The sequence below is a fragment of the Cyanistes caeruleus genome, chromosome 2 (assembly GCF_971803275.1).
Source record: "Cyanistes caeruleus chromosome 2, bCyaCae1.hap1.1, whole genome shotgun sequence".
In the NCBI taxonomy this organism is placed as follows: Eukaryota; Metazoa; Chordata; class Aves; order Passeriformes; family Paridae; genus Cyanistes; species Cyanistes caeruleus.
Genome location: NC_141702.1, coordinates 24,839,968 through 24,852,931, shown reverse-complemented (window position 1 = coordinate 24,852,931; position 12,964 = coordinate 24,839,968). Strand labels below are relative to the sequence as shown.

The following is a 12,964-nucleotide window of genomic DNA, read 5'->3' as shown; positions in this document are numbered from 1 at the left end:
TCTGAATTTTAACAGAGTTCAGGAATAAAAGTGAGAGGAACAGAATTCCTGTGTTTAGATCCTATATGTTTAGTACTTTCTTACATATCTGCTTAGACTGAAGATCATTGGGGAGATCATATTTTGCCCGGTGCTGTGCTGCACCTCAATTACCTAAGCATGTCTTGCAAAATAATTTTCCATCAGGAAGCAGTATTATCTGTGAATACGGATCCTTCCCATGTAGAAATGTTGCAGAAGGAGCAGTAATCTTGGCTGTTCCAGGAAACAGAGGGCAAATGAAACTGCTGTTTAGAAAAGTAGGATCAAGAGCATAATTGGAGATAAGGAGATAAGATCATGTGATGCACTGTAGATGATACCAGAGAAGAAGAGATTAAAATCACCCTAGTCTAGGTCAATTGAATAGAATAAACCCATGAAATACTGTTTTATTCTAGCCACTGACATACTAATAAATAAGGGCAGAGGTGGGTCTCATAAAGAAATTTCCATTACCACTGATGTTTTTAAGAGCTGTATTTTGTCTATAAATAAGATTTGTTATGTTGCCAGATTTATAACTTCAATTTTTTTCCAGCCATATTCTTAGAGTTACCCAGAAGAGTGTTGTTGATTTGAGAGCATGGCTGTGACCTGCTCTGCTGCTCTCTTCTGCTGTACCCTCAGAAATGGTCAAAATGAGATGAATGCTTACCTGCTCCTTTTACCAGTCTCATTATACTGCTTAACATTACTTGCTGATTGGAAGGTTTTTGTGTCAGGGGAAGTTGTGTCCCCCTGACATCCTCTGGCTCTTCAGTGCTGAACATCATCTTTCCTTGTACTGGCTCATCACCAAGTTTTCACTTGTGCTAAGCTGCCTCTTTTTCTAAACAATTTATGACTACATTGAAACATTTCAACTTCCTAACATAACCTCCATATGAAAGCTGGTATTTGCTTTATTTCTACATTTTATCCTCCAACCATTAAAAACATAATTCTGTAAAGGATGTTCCCTTTTCCTTGACACCAGCCTTTGTTTATTGTGGGTCTTTGGGAGAGACCTTGTTCCACTTTTTCTGGAAATCCAAGAAAATTATTCCAGGTATGTTGCCCTTGCAGTGACTCTGGTAGTGTGCTGAGACATAACTCCCTTGTTTTCTGGGAACACTCCTTCTCAGGCTATCACATTGGTCTGTCTGCTGCTTACATTTTTTGCTACAGTTTCTACTGATTCCTCAAGTCCAGAAGTGAAATTTATTGGTTAGCAAGCTAACTATCCAAGTTACAGAGAGCTCTTAAAGAAAAAGAAAAAAAAGAAAAAAATAACAGAGTTTGCCTCTTCATATGTTTCTGTTACTGTCACTATTTTATAGCAATGGCTGGAGTTGGGTATTAACCCCAAGGAACATTTTGGTCTCCATATAGGACCTACCAGTAAAAGTTTATATGGTCTTTGCATACAGCTTAGTATGTAGATGAACTGTAGCATGGCAGTACTCATACAATGCCCAAGCACTGGTACTCAGTTCCATCTGTAGCATTAAGCTATTGATTCAGGCCAAAATCACACCAGAAACCTTTCCAGTCTTGGAAAGTTTTCTGGTGTGACTTTGGTCTTTCTTGCCTTCACATGCAGTTCCTGGGCACAGCTTGGGAACTGGGACCAGTCTTCATCTTGTGCTAATAGCTGTTTTAGAGACAGTGGCTCCCCTCACCCCACCTCCCTTTTTGGTGTGTGGATTTAGTGTCAAGGATGTGAATTGCTCCATGGCACCTGGCCTGAGTGCAGTAGAATGGTTCCAGTTTTGGTCAGTGCACAGCTGGATGTCCCCATGTGCCATCATGGGGACTCTGCTGCATTCCAGCCTGTGACTCCCTTCACATAAGAGTTTTATCTATTTGTTAATTTTTCTTCAGAAGAATGTTTTGGAAGATCCCACTGTGAAATGTTGAGTGAGCTATGCAATAATTTTATCCCATCTCATTTCCTCCATGCAGATTTCTCCTGAAAACCTGCCACAGGGCAGTCAGTGCCTGTCTGCTAGTGTTCCAGCTCCTGTAGCTCAGTGGCTTCTCTTGGCCTGCACACGGTGTCCTGTGATCCTCCAGTAGCACTGGCTCCATGAGTGCCCCCAGCTGAGGGACACACGTTTTAGATTTGCAAGTTGGTCTTCTCAGACCATTTCCACACAGTCCTCCCCCCCCCCCCCCCCCCCATACTCTGTCTCGTCACAGAGCTCTTGGGTCTGTCCCACTGCCATGAGACAAGAGCTCCCATCTCCCTGCAGTGCTTGTGCTCAGAGATCACAGGTAGGGTCTTTCAAAGTGGCCCTACCTTTTGGGTGTTTTTCACCTCTCTGACAGGGTTACATTCATGGTGTTATTGTTTCATGGCACCCACTGATTGAAATATCCTGTGATGTTTTAAAGAGCCTTTATTTCATTGTAAGTTTCAGTGGCTTTTCATGTATTTCAAGAAGACAAAAGTTTTTGGAAAGACATTGATACTTCCTCTTCCCCCATGTCTATCTCCTTGCAGTACCCTCATCAGAGTAACTCGGTAAGCTCCTGCTCCTACAAGAGGTCTCTTTGGCTTGTACATCCATACAAGAGAAAGCAGTAGCCACCTTCATGGGCCTCCACAGGCTGATCCTTTGCACCCAGCCTCTTTTCATAGTTAATGAGATTTGAACTCCAGGGAGATACCCCAGCAGAGCAGCACTGTGGCTCTGGCTGTGCCTGGCCAGCTTGAACAGACCAAAATGAAGATTAATTGACTGGATCTGACAGCATGAACTTGCCACTGAGACCCAAACTAATATCTCTGTGCACTCTGTTGGCCTTACAGTATATAATCAAAAGCGTGTCTGTTTTCATATTCCTTCTCTGACACTGGCCAAGAGCAGATGCTTTGGGTAATGATGTTTATATCCAGGCCATCTTGCTAGGAGTCACCCTCAATACTGCTAAAATGACTGTCCTGCTATATGGTGTGTATATACAGGACATTAAATAAGATTGATGTTAAAAACCCTCTACACGATATAACACAAGAGACAGTGTAGTGAACTCTCTGAGTAATGCTGTAATAAAATTATTTCTAGCTCACATGTATTGCAAATTATCTGTTTTAATTTTTTTTCACCCTCAAGAACAGTTTGCATTGTGGCATTAGGATCCTTTTCATGAGTCTCTCAATTCATCTCTCATGCTGTTGGCTAGATTATAAACTCTGCAAACAGAATTGCCTTTGCACCCTAAAGTACATACTTCTAGTGTTTTAAAATCCCCTAGTTTTAGAATTTTTTTTAGAATTTAGGATTATTGGTCAGGCTACTTTGCTCTGAAAATCTGTTTATAAAAACAAAAACTTTTTAGGTCTCTCAAATGTTCTTATCAGAAAATAATAATGTATTATTATCAAAATAGAACAAACCCATTTCATTCTTTTTCTAATTATAGGGCAATTTTCCACAAGTTAAGCAACAAAAGTACTTGGAAGGAAAAAAAGGCTGAAGGAAACTTACGGTTTTGTTTTTGGGGGTTATTGGCTTTGGATTCAAAATGACCTTCTACCCTTTGGTTATTTGTTTCCTGTTTTGCCTCATAAGAATCCTCCTTTGTTTGCAACCTGCTCTGTAGCTGAAAACATGAAAAATGTGTTGACTCTTATGGAAACACTAGAACTATGATTGGTACTATTCTTCACAATGTAGATTTAATTCCTTTACTCTTTCTTTATTTTTATCTATTCTTTTAAGTCTGTGCCTTCTTTCTGTATCAACATTCCTTGTTCTGGTTGCTGTGGTTGCTGTCCAAGTGGAAAAAGCATTTTAAAAATGAATTCCTATAGCTTTCAGGTGCTAGTCCTCTAGGTAGTACTCAGTCAAAAATGGTTGTGGTTATCTTCTGTTTGTGTTGTTCCTATTCAAATATGTTGGAGTCCAATCCTGCTGGGTATGCTGTAATTGTTCCAGTTGTTGGAAATGCAGTTTTCAGCAAAGTGTTGGTTTGTCTATCTGGATGTCACAGCTGGAAGGCAATCCAGCCTTCCTGTCAGAAGCATCTTCTACACACAAATTCACAGGCCATGCACATGGGCCTGAGAAATCTGTGTTCTAAAGATTTGCCACTTTTCTCTTGGCATCTGAAGGACTGAGATAAAATTGCCAAGATTGAGGGATGCTGCACCGGGACAGCTGTCTTATGATGGTGAAGAGTGACCACTGGCAGAAGGGACTGCTCTACCCTCTCTGCTGGAATCAGATCATGGTATTGTTGGACTGGGGATCGGAAACAACTCTGCTCTGGGGGTTAAAAAAGAAAGACCTCAAGAGAATAAAAGTTTTACTATATAAATTTCAGGCCACTATATAATTACAGGCCACAATTAAGTCTAGAAAAACAGTACCTGTTTAACTCTGCCTTGTGCCCAGCAAATGATTTGAGGCCATGCAATTTCTGTAGTAATTCTGCTGCTGTTTCTAATGCTATTACATGGGAAGTGATTTTCTACCACAGGTGTTACAGATATTCTGCTAAACATTATTTAAATACTGATTACTGGTAAAACCAACACAGAGTATTGGGAATAAGGAAGGAGGTGGGATGCTTTATAGGTCTCTGGTGGTCTTTATGTCATATCTACTTTGCAAAAAAAAATTCTTTGCTGTAGGAATTTAGAAGTAGGTAACATAAAACTCAGCTGTCAAGCAAAAAAAAAAAAAAAAAAAGTGGAAAGTTTTAAAAAAAAAAAAAGGCCACTAGTCTGTTTGAAGCTGAAAATACCCTGTCCAGAACATTCTTCAGAAAAACTTTAGGTTGAGCAGCAGGGTTACTTGTGGAAAAGAGTAACTACTTTGAATGACCACGATGGGCAGAGAGCGTTAAAAAAAGAGACTAAAAAATAGACTATGGGGAAAATGGACAATGAAGCTGGTATCTCCAACCCTCTCATGAGGCTGAAGGTCAGGAGCTGTAAAGAAGCCCAGGCAGTAAAGGAGGCTAGCTTGACAGAAGCATCCATAGATGGTAATGAAAGGAAGCAATTAGGCCAGCTCCTCCCATGATATTCTGGTGTCTTTTCCAAGATCAAGGAAGAATTTGGATGACAGGATTAAGTGCAGTGCTGCTCTGTGCTAAACCACTGAATGCTCCTGGGAAGCAGTGCTTACTCTGACTTGTCATCCTAGGAGATGGGTAGAAATGTTAAATGGAAGGGCCTGACTGTTCATCCTAAGGTGTTGCTGGCATTCTTGGTTCTCCAGGCACATCCTTCTTCTTGGGTGGCTTCAATTTCTGTTATTAATACACTTACTGCCTTTGAAGGAGCTTGTTAGCACAGGTAGCACCCCCAGCAGATATTAGGATCTCTCCTGGCCCAGAGGTGGATCAGCTAATTGTGTGAGTTGTGCCTGTGCAAGATAAGAGCTCCTGAGTGGGCTGTGGGCCAGCGACTCCCAGGTGCTGATGCCCATTCCTGAGGAGTACTGAAAGCCTGCTGGGACATGCCCCAAACCTTCTTCTGCACAGACAGCATTAATCCCCCAGTCCTTAATTCAACTACACCTGCAAAGATGGGGTTATTTCTGTAACTTTTATCACTCTGGGCACATTGGCCTCAGGGCACTGTCAGACTGGAGTGAGATATGCACACAACATGCTGCTGGAGCAGCCTGTGCTTAGCCCTGCCAGCTACACAAGACATTTTGGTCTCTGTGTAATATGCTTTTGCCTCTTCCTTGTGGAAGACATACATTTTCCAGGGTTTTCATTCTTCTGGGCAATCCCTTGTTTCTTGGATGAAATTTATTTTAATTCTTTAGAATTTCAAAGGAGACTTGGTGCTAAATGCTGTCTACAGAAAATTTCATCTTCAGCCTATTCAACACAGAGATGTCTTTCTCTCTGCGTGGTAAGCAACCCAAATTCAATTTCAATGAAAAATATTTTTTTTTCCCCTTTGCTTTCTCAATTTTGTTTTCTTTTGTTAATTTTGTTGCTCACAAAATTGTTAGGTTTAGCTGAGAATTTACAATCTTATTCTTTGCATTAGCCTCTGGGTGATTATGAATCTCCTGGGTTAAGTGCAGGATTTGGGTGAGCTCCCCACCACAGTGCTCTCTGTAGGTTTCAAATCTGCAAAATCTTCATGTGTTTTGTGTGAACTTCACATTATTTCTCTAGAACATGGAAGAAACAGCTAATAAAAGAAGAAATTGTAAAGCTAGCAACAAGGCCAGTTTCTAAAGTTAGGGTGGGAAGGTATGCAACCATTTAAAACCAGGAATCTAAGCAGCTCCCAGAATAGTCTGGTATAAACCTGATGGTAAAATGTTTTGATGTTAATGGAGTGCCTAATGAATGTAATCATGCTTCTCAGACCCACAAGGGTCTTTCCCCAGTGTTCACTAACACACCTGTTTGCTAATTCTAAACATTGACTCAGGCTCCTTATTTCTCTCCACTTATAAATGTGACTAAAACCAAAGAGTCCATAATTGACCACAAAGATAGAAGGCATCAAGAAGAAAAGAGACAGATGGATGAACGAGAAAACAGAGAAGCTTTGGTGCAAAGCTGACAGAAGTTTGACTGACAGGTGAAAGTAGCTCAAGAAACCTGCCTTTTTGATAAGGACATATGAAGATACTTTAGGATTTGAAGTGTAGATAATTTTTCAAATGTTGCTTTTATTATAGAGCTGGGCGGTTGAGACAAACATGCAGTCCTGGGGGGATGATGATGCCAGATTGTATGAGTCAGATTCTGCCCTGAGAAATAGTTTGGTAGGCAATCATAAGCCAAATGTTAAAAGTGTGATTAGATGCTAAATTTTATGCCAAAGAGGAAAAAAAATTAAAAAAAATAGAGGAACTGCAAGCTGTGAATAAAGTTTTGCAAGTCTCAGTACTCAAGAAAGGTAACTAAAACTTCAGTCAGTGAGGATTCTGCCAGAGTCTACTAGATAATTAGGCAGGGCAAATAATTAAACATTGGTCGTAAATCACATTACAGTATTTTCCTCTGGTTATGGTGACATTTGTTTAATACACTTAAAGTTTCTCCTTACAAAGTTAGGAAACTATTACCAGTTTCCACCAGTGAATCTGTTTCAGCATATGCTTTTGTAATAAGTAGTTTGATTTGTAGTGCTTGCTCCTTAGTTTTTCTATTGGTGCAGATTTTAATAATGTATCAAGAAGCAATTCCAGTTTAAAAAAACAGATCAGCAACTGAAATACTCTCATTTTATTGAAACAGTTGTACTAGAGCACTGTGTGCTTCACTATGAATCAGCTCAAATTCACTATCAAATCTGTATAAACTAGTAAGAGATATCACCTATTCTCTCAAGTCTACCCTTGTATCTGGACTTGTTTCTTGCACAGAGCCATCAGATTCCTGGCTTGGGAGTCTCTAATACCCTTCCCAACTCTTTGGTAACATCCCAGGTTCTATTTTCCATGGTGAAAGCCTGAAGGGGAAAAAACCCAGTAGTTAAAAACTACAAGCCCAGCAATGAGATGTAATGTCAGAGGTACTGTATAATGAGATGTCCAAAGTGACCATTTTAGTACTTTAAGTACTGGTGAAGTTTCAGATGTGATTCTGTGGATGCTTCACTCTTAGAAAAGATGTGGACCAGAGCTGGACAGAGTTCAGAAACAAAGAAATAGAAAGATAGAGGTTTAAAAAATCATGTCCTATGAGTTGAAGGCAGTGGTGATGTTTAGTCTAGAGAAAAGAAGACTGAGGAGAGGCGTGATAACACTGTTTGTTAAAATATTTTAAACAATACTCCAAGGAGGAAGGGAATAAATGATATTCCAAGGGGAAAAAAAAAGCACAGGAAGCAATGTTCTTAAATTGCAGTAAAGGCTTCTTCTGTTAAATTTTAGGGGGAACATAAGCTGTTCTAATATTAAAGATAACAAAGGAATGGAGGATCTTGACAGTAGATGTGAGAGGTGATGGGAGCCCATTATTAGGATTCTGTAACAAATGATTATACATACATTCTGCTGTGTAAATATCCAAAGTATGCCTGGAAGGATTTAGCTCAGCTTCTTAGCAGCTGTGGTGAGCTGCATAGTGTCTTAAGGATAATTGGGGGTGACCATTCTTCTACCATGACATGAACAGAACTAATGAGGAAAAGGCAGAAGCTGTTGCTCATCCCCATGTATGTGGTTTCAGTCACTCAGGGCATGACACCTGGGTTTTGGTAATGCAGAATAGGGGCCTTAGGGCCTTGAAAGGGAGGCATGGGCAGGCAGGCATGGGCTCCAGGTGTCAGCTCTGTGGATGCTGCTGTTCAATATAGAAATGACTTTGTCTTGCACCTTTCAGAGTGGTTTCTGCTTTTGCCTTTTTTTTTTCTGTTCTCCAAGTGTTCTGTGTGCTAATGCCAGGGCACCCAGCTCCCATGAACTGGAGAACCCTGTTCTGTTTATGTATATTTGCCTCCTTGCCTTTCAGCTTTCACTGACACCCTCTGGGCAGCAAAGTCTGCTTGGGCCGAGTCCACTCTTTTCCAGGATCCAGTTCCCCTAAACAGCACATCATGCCATGGATGTTCCTGTTGAAGCAAGACATTTCCAGCACTTGATGCAGGTCTGTTTATAGTCTGGACAGTCCTTATGCCCTGTTGTTCCCAGAATTGCTCTTTGTAAACTGCCACTTTTTGCCTTCCTTAAGAATTATCCTGAAATCCATATGCATGGGATGGCAGCCAGAGGTTGGTGGAACTGATTTAAGATGTGAGCTTATCTGCCTCATTAAATAACCAGAAGAAGCTGGCTGCAACTTTCCTTTAAAAAGCTCAGTCATACCAACAGCAGAAGATTAGGGTATAAATAATCCATTTGGCAGAGTTAGTGCACAAATACCTCTCTGTTGCTCAGCACTTGTTTTTCATCCATTTTCTTAGTTACACTGCCTCACTACCTCTGGCACCCACTATGCAGTTTCTATTTTGGGCAGCTCCCCGAGCCATGGCTCTCAGGGACCCACGGGGCTTTCTTCTAAAAGTGGGGTTTTTCCTGGCATGGTGAGGGAACAGAGACCCCCTCACCAGCTGCCCCTTGAACTCACACCCATCTCTAAAGGCAGCTCTAAGCAGGTAAGTCCATGTGGCTGAAGGTGCATCCCCAGCTCTCCTCCTTCCCTGGGAGCGCCTTTAGCTGCCCTGGACCCTCAGCCACCCCTCAGGCACCATGCTCCCTGCACTGCTTTTGTCTAAGCCTCAGGGATCAGCGCAAACTCCAGGAATGAAGCTTTCCTTCTTTTCCTCCCCCCCGCGTTGCTGGAGGCTGCCCCGGCCATCTGGCCGCATGACTCATGGCTTTTAGACCCACTGAGGGGCCGACACAAAGGAGCCATTCTTCAGCTCAGTCTGGGAGCGCTGCGAAAGCTGGGGGAGAGGCATCTCCCTCCCTCCCCTCCCCTCCCCTCCCCTCCCCTCCCCTCCCCTCCCCTCCCCTCCCCTCCCCTCCCCTCCCCTCCCCTCCCCTCCCCTCCCCTCCCCTCCCCTCCCCTCCCCTCCCCTCCCCTCCCCTCCCCTCCCCTCCCCTCCCCTCCCCTCCCCTCCCCTCCCCTCCCCTCCCTCCCTCCTTCCCTCCTTCCCTGCTGGAGACCCGGGCCCTCACTTGGCGCATGAGCCCCTGCAGAGCTGGCACTGTGTCCTGCTGCTCCGCTGCTCCTCGGACTCCTCCGCATGCCCAGCTTGTTTGTCCCAGCTGCGAGGTGTCTCCTCCGAGCCACCGTCCCCTCCCTCGCCTGGCAGGACGCTTTTCTGTCCCCAGCTGCAGCGGTTCCCCTGTGACTGGGGAACAGGCCGGGGCAGCAAGGTGCTGCTGAACCCGGCAGAGCCCTGGCTGCCTCCTCGCTGTCCTTGGCCCTGCTGGACCCCCGCTGCCAGACAGGAAAACTCTATTGTTCTGGACAGAACCACGCTACAATGCCTAAGCATCCATCAAAAGCGAGATGTGTCCTACTCCTGCCTATTTACTGCTTGTTTCTGGGCTCTCTGTGAGCTGTTTATTAAAATATAGTTACACCTAGTGTATTTTTTCCCAGTGGGTTTAATCTCTCACTACAGGAAAAGAGTATATAATTTGCCTTTGTGCTATGTTTGAGAATAATTCTTGTTTTGTTTTCTACAACTCCAGTTACAGGGGTAGTTGTAACTGGAAGACTCTTAGCAGATATTCTGTGTTTGTGCCTGGAAAATCCGGGTAGAAATACAGGAAAGTCTGTGGTGTCAGGGCTATCATGTATCAAAGTGAATGTGTGCAGACTTTGCTTCACGTGCTTTGGGCTGATGAGACCTGTGTGCTCCCAGGTGAACTTTAAATCACAGTTGGTTTGCTGTTTTCCAGGTCTGAGCTGGTGCTCCAAGTGAGCTGCCTGCTGTCCTGGCAAAAATACTGAACTAAAAAGGAGAGACAAAAGAGGAAAGTCAGTTGTAGATGTAGGGGGAAGGACCTGGTAGAAGAGTAAAAGGTGTCATCTCTTTTGCTCATATTATGAGGTGGATGTAATTTAGCAGTTTAAGGCAGGGAAGATACTGGGGAACCCAGGCCAGGCATAGCAAAGACAAGTGACACCTTAATAAGCAGTGCCAGGCTTCCAGCTGTGCAGAAACTGTGTTGATTCTCATCCCAGAGGTATGAATGTATGTTTTGTCAAGGCTGAAAGGAAGCTCCTGATCCTTTGCTGGCACTTAGTGCTATGAAAGCATCAGAGCTAAGCAGGCAGAGAGCAGTGGAAGCTAAGTGGAACTGCACAGCAAAAGCAATAGCTCACCACTGTGAGCAGGACAGGGTGACACCCCCAGGCCCGATGGGAAGGCAGCAAAATCTGTAAAGGAAGGACTCTAGCTCCAGTGTTTGCACGGGTGTCTCTCTGACAACCTTGGCAGGACAGTTCAGTCCCAGAGAGCTGGGTGGGTGAGATGTTTTTTAGCAGCTGAGAACCTGGTTATTGTGTGCACTGGGCCACTCCTCTTCGCTATTGTTTCACTTTTCCGGCTTTGTTCCTTTTAACTTTTCCATCTGATCAGACCCCATAGCAATTAATACTACTGTAAACAACCACTTAAAACAGCTCCATATGCTTTAGAAATAATATTCATGTTTTCCAGTTGAGAAACAACTGCATTGAATGAAACCTGCCCATGCTCTTCAGCAGGCCCTGGTGACCTTACAAACACAACACTAGGACTCTCAGTCAGTCCCTGCACTCTGTAGAGTAGAGCACGTCTCTTTTGCAAGATTTCCACTCTGGTGCCAGCACTCACTTTATGAGCAATGTGTTATCTGTAATTACATTTACTACAGTGAGTGCCAGTAAAAATAATTTGCCCGAGTCAGGTGTGAGCATGAAGTATAATTTAGGTGTACATACAGCTATGTTGTGCATTGTAACTACTCATTACTGATGTTCTGTGTGGGTAAGTATTTCTTATGGGTAGTTCATTCAGCTCCAAGAGGAAGTAGGATCTTCATTTTACTTTAGTTTTTGAATTTAGAAATAATGCTCCATATAATTCTGTGTATCCTGTCAGTGAATTCCCCTTCCTTGGCTGAAATTGCACCTCTCACTAAGAGATCTCCTGTCTCTTTTGCATTTTCACTCAGCTACCAAGAAACTTACCTTACCTAAAGCATCAGCTCCAAATAGACTGTTGCTGGTTGTAGGACAGTCCTGCTGGAGCCCTGCTATCTTCCATCCCCCAGCCACAATCCTGGCTCTTTGCTGTTCAGCAATTCTGTTGCATGATTATTTTCTTCACTTTCACTGTCTGCAGCTGAGTATTTACAGTACAATCAGCTGCCAATCTCTAAGTGAGAAACACAGTAAAACTTTTCCTGTTTCTGAGAATTTCTATTTTTGCTCAGGCTACTCTCTCCTGAATTCCCAGGTATATAATTAGGAATAATTTCATTGTGTTTTCCTTACAGCCTGTTTTATGGTGTCAGAGGGGTTCTCCAGTGCACTCACTATGTTATCTAGGTGCTCACTGATATATACCTTCATCCAGCTGATAGCTCTTTGCTTAATTCACAGTTTAAACCACTGAATTTTGCCAGTGTTTGCCAGGAAAAATCCCCTGCAGGTTCACATTTCTGCCCATAATGTGTGCATTGTTCCCAGCATGTGCTCCTCAATATTTTAGCCCAAGCTTGTGAACACACAGCAGTTGTGACCCTTGGGACGTGGGCATCTGTTCTGCTCTCCTGCCAGGGCAAAATCCACTGCTGGAGCTGCTCTGTGGCACAGGTATTGCCAGCTCAGTGTAAAGTGTCAGCAGATGCTGGAGGCAAATGCAGCTGCCTCTGTACCCTTGCTGACTCCAAACTGCTTTGTGGTGACTCTTTGTACTATCTTCTGTCTTCTTGTCACTATAAAACTAAGTAGGAGAGCTCGTTTCCAGGAGGATACCCCAACCATATAATGAAGAGAGTGAGGTTCTTTTTTAAGCTGTAAAACACATATGCACTCTTCAGTTAAAGACCTTTTACGGCTCTTGTGATTTAGACTAAAGACTTTTAGACAAGATGTATTTTATTCTCAGCAGTCTTTCTGCAGTCAGTCTGTCCTTACAAGGAAGGTTATTATCAGTAGCTTTCCATTAAAAATCAGTGTAAGCTAGATGTATCTGTTAGTCAGATTATACTAAAGAGAACTGCACAAAATCCATTAAGAGATTCATTAAAATATTTTCCTTTTTTAATTTGGCTTCCAGCTTAGAACAGCCTTCAAACTATTCCATTAGTGCTGCTGACTCCCCTTTCTGTTAAGCTAAAAGCTGAGATAACGTGTGCTCAGAGCAAATGAATGATGCAAGATGATCAGTATGCCAGTACAGCTGTGCTGGAGGTTTGCAGTTGCATTTAAACCATTGGTAAATTTACACAAGCATTTCACAGAGCAGACTAACTGGCTTCAAGGCAGAGCACAGTACCCTCCT

The 12,964-nt window shown here is 42.9% G+C and overlaps 1 protein-coding gene and 1 long non-coding RNA gene across 2 annotated transcripts in view; one reads left to right on the top strand and one right to left on the bottom strand.

Annotated features, from left to right (window-relative positions):
* Nucleotides 1-3,729: 3,729 nt before the first annotated feature.
* LOC147654672 (uncharacterized) lies at nucleotides 3,730-9,760 on the bottom strand. Its single transcript, XR_015282850.1, has 2 exons — nucleotides 9,639-9,760; nucleotides 3,730-8,569 (listed from the first exon to the last, which is right to left on the bottom strand). It is a non-coding gene; the product is annotated as an uncharacterized LOC147654672 (long non-coding RNA).
* COL21A1 (collagen type XXI alpha 1 chain) overlaps nucleotides 8,942-12,964 on the top strand; it is a 125,411-nt gene continuing 121,388 nt past the window's right edge. The window contains exon 1 of the mRNA XM_023922468.2: nucleotides 8,942-9,112. The gene's annotated coding sequence lies outside the window, so the exon portion shown is untranslated. The remainder of the gene's footprint in view (nucleotides 9,113-12,964) is intronic.